Source organism: Silene latifolia, chromosome Y (genome assembly GCF_048544455.1).
Source record: "Silene latifolia isolate original U9 population chromosome Y, ASM4854445v1, whole genome shotgun sequence".
Lineage (NCBI taxonomy): Eukaryota > Viridiplantae > Streptophyta > Magnoliopsida > Caryophyllales > Caryophyllaceae > Silene > Silene latifolia.
In genome coordinates this window covers 63133724-63137536 of record NC_133538.1, presented here as the reverse complement: position 1 = coordinate 63137536, position 3813 = coordinate 63133724, and the positions used below count along the sequence as shown (strand labels likewise).

Here is a 3813-nt window from a genome sequence, read left to right as displayed (position 1 = left end):
ATAGGAATACTACCCTGTTCATTATTATTACTCTTAACCACATGAGCCTTAGCAGTGTGAGACATACTATACTTTTGGAAATTATCGTCTTTAGTGCTCTTTTATAAATGTTACCTGACTTCCCTTTCGAAAAAAGTTGCTTAATGAATAAGTTCACTACTTTTCCTTTATCTCATTCCCCTATTTCCTTTTCAATACTCACCCATATAAAATAAGTCCTTGCCGGTCCATGTATCAGTTTAGGGCAGTAAGCTATTTTTGAAGTGACTCTTTTCCGGGAAGAGAATTAAGAATTTAACCGACAAGGAATAAACTCAACAACGGGTACTTTGTCTTTAGTAAGATGATATGCACTTCAATACTACTAATCACATCATACATGATTTAAATTAATAAGGCAGTCCATTAATTCCTTTAAATTCCCAGACATCGAATTCTTCAATATCAACATACACAATTTGTGTACCAATTCCCACCTATAAAGGTGATAGTCATTTTAAGCTTGAGTACTCTCATGTACGAGTGCAAGAGGTTTGTGCCCAGTTAAGTCGATATATACATATACTAATCAAATAAACCAATGGCCAACTTAACATCACTTTCCACTTAACAAAAGTATTCTCATTTATACTCTTAATAGCACAAATTTCATTTCTCAAAGAAAATTTGTTGACTAAAACAATAGATCAAGGCCACTGTTAGCATGATATGGGTATAATTTCTTTATAACTTTACACAAGAATATCTTTGGGAGTCGCAATATTCTCACAGAATTCATATTATATTTTATGCATTCACCTTTGGGCAGAATACACAAAACACAATAACTACCTCCAAGTAAATAGACAAGGCGATTTCTCAAAAATATATCACCTTTGAGCAGATAAATTTCTAAGAAATCAAATTATTACACTCGTATTTACTCAACCACTTACTCAAATTAACTTATACAACTTCCCTTTGGGCGAAAATTATAAAACTAATTTAAAAGACAAACATTCCTAATCCTTATGAATTATTTTAAATATTGATAGATAGCCCGCTTTGGCCAAGCTACCCACCGCAATTAAAACAAATCACCGAAACAATACCCATATATTACATTCATGCTAGCTATTTTCAAGATTATATAATTTGTCATTAATTATACACATGAATTATGATATATAACAAATAATTCAAGGAAACAAGTAGTAAGAATAAAAGGCAGAGGACCATAAAAAAACTTTATGCTAATATCATAATTATTATATATGTTATATCCAAAACTTACAGACCCACAATTAATGGTCAATCATCACTAGCGCACATCTATGTACGAACTACGAAGTAACGTGTAGCCTTATGTTATGTCCAACAACTTATGGTACACAATACCAAAATACATGGGTGCCAAGACATGATCACTGATATTACATGTAATAAAAAAAATAAAAAAAATAAAAAAAATACATTAACGGCACATTAACCAAACGCATTAAACTTGAATTTTATCAAACTTCAGTGACCCACAAAACAAAGAAACGAAGACACATGATTAAGCTTGATTGATTGAACCGACAATAGTTAACTTTATTTAATATGTAAATATGCGTTTTCGTTCATATAACTTCGCAACAGTTATCAACAGTACAAAGCTTAAAGATCATCGACCAATATCAGAAAATTAACGATAATAATTTTCGTTGATTGTTAGCAAAAATAAAATACAATCTGATATCAGAACCCTAATACAATCCTCGCCTCGATACTGGCATGTAAGATAAATTATAAGGATCAGATAGAGTGTATACCTTTAATGCGGAACAATCATATCGTCTGGAGCGTATAATAATATAATAATAAGTAATAAGATGATTAGTATACTAAGATCTTCTTCTCCCTCTTCTAGGTTTTTCTTATGTTGACAATCAATGGGGCATGTCAACCCAATAACCTATTTATATAGGTTAGAGGTATTCTGCATGGAAGAGAGCAAAAATAATAGAATCGTATTTGGACCCCCATCAGTGCGCTTAATCGTATAATAAATGCAGTACTCTGACACTTATCGGATCATCACACTACGTACTTAACCGTACATCGATCTTGGTAGAGACTGACCTAGGCCCAATGGATCATATAACTTTAGTGGGCTTTACCGGTCACATTCAACCCGTTTTCATAAATAAGAAAACCGACTAATGGAAGTCCAAATCCAACAGGCTGTTTGTTATCTTTGTATAAATGCTGGAGTTTCTTCCAGAAATAAATCAGTAGAGAAATAAATATTTTCTTTTTCTACTGGATTGACTCATACTGAAATTATAAATGAAGTCAGTCCTAGAAATTTCTTCCACAAACAATTCATGCCACTTTGATATCAGATAACTGGATGAGTTTTGATGATATGTATGGTTTGACACCTAAACACGTATACATGCCAGATCTTGAATACATTATGTTTGTTACCCGTATCAGCAGATTTCCGCATTGAGCATAGCCGTCATAATGCAAATGTTGTATATTAAAACTGCCTTGAAGGCACTCTTTACACGAAATAAAATGTGCCTGATATGCAAGAAACCTTGATCTCGAGTACATTCGGATTCCGAGACTGATAGCAAGTAACAAGGAAGAAAAGTATGAATTAATGGCACAATTTGAAGCAAAAGACCGAAACTTACATTATTATTCAGTAAAAAAAAAATCACAACTTTAAGTTTCTGCACACAAACTTATAACCCAGAAAACAAAAATTTTAAAACAGATTTGGTAAGCAGCCAAATCTAAGAACTGCCTAAATGAGCTCAGAGAAGTTCACCATTACATCCCACCCTCCATTAAAATCCAGATACAAAGCTACTCATAAAACCCTACTGACTTAAAATTCCGAAACTCTTCATCTCGATGCAAGCACAGATTAAACAAACCAACAAAATGAACCCAACAGCCCAAACCCAGTAAACCCACATCCTATTCTTCTTCTTCATTTGCTTAGCATAGTGAAGACTATTAGTCCCACCACTGATGAACTCCTTAGCATTCACTACATTCTGTTCAATATCGTCTATCTGCTCCCCTTGCTTCTCAATCAGCATCGCCATGTCGAGAAATACTTGCTGCAATTTGCTCAAACTTCTCTGAATATCCCTAACAACTTCATATCTCTCCTTTTCCTCCAAATCAGTATCTCCTCCCATCATTATCCTCCCCTCAAAAGCCTCAATTTTCACACTGCCCGACATCAGTTTTTCGCAACCTCATCGCTGGGGACCTCTCCTGTCGCGTTGAAGTACTTTCGCCTCAAGTCAGCCCTGTGATCATTCATAATTCTGTCCCTTAACTCTGTGAACTCACTAATCATATCCTTAAACTTGATCCTTAATCCATTAGTGACTCTCACCCTAGTCCGGTCCACAATGGATCCCTCTCGAAAAGAAACCTTCTTCTTTCGATTGCTTGCATTCTCCCGGTCTAGGGTTTCAAGATTATACTTCAAAGACTTGACCTTTCCGAGGATGGAAACCGTGTCGGTATCCATACGATCCCTTAACCCTCTAAAAAGTTTGGCACTGTGAATGGGTCTTAGATTCTTGATTAAGAGACTCAAGATCATTAAGAAGGGAACTGATTTCTTCCATATTCGACTTAATCGAGTCGATTTCTTGGAAAAATAATGAGAGATTATGTCGGTCTACGGGGTTCATTTGCTCTCCTGTTTCAGCCTCCGAAGATATCTCTGTTTCGATGTCTATATTGACTTGTTTCTTCAAATCCACATAATTTAAGAACGATTTCGTCATAAAATCATTCATTTTCGACTCGATACTC

General features: G+C 34.8%; 1 pseudogene; it reads right to left on the bottom strand.

The window, feature by feature from the left end:
* Positions 1 to 2854: 2854 nt before the first annotated feature.
* On the bottom strand, positions 2855 to 3813 carry LOC141627175 (syntaxin-112-like; annotated as a pseudogene).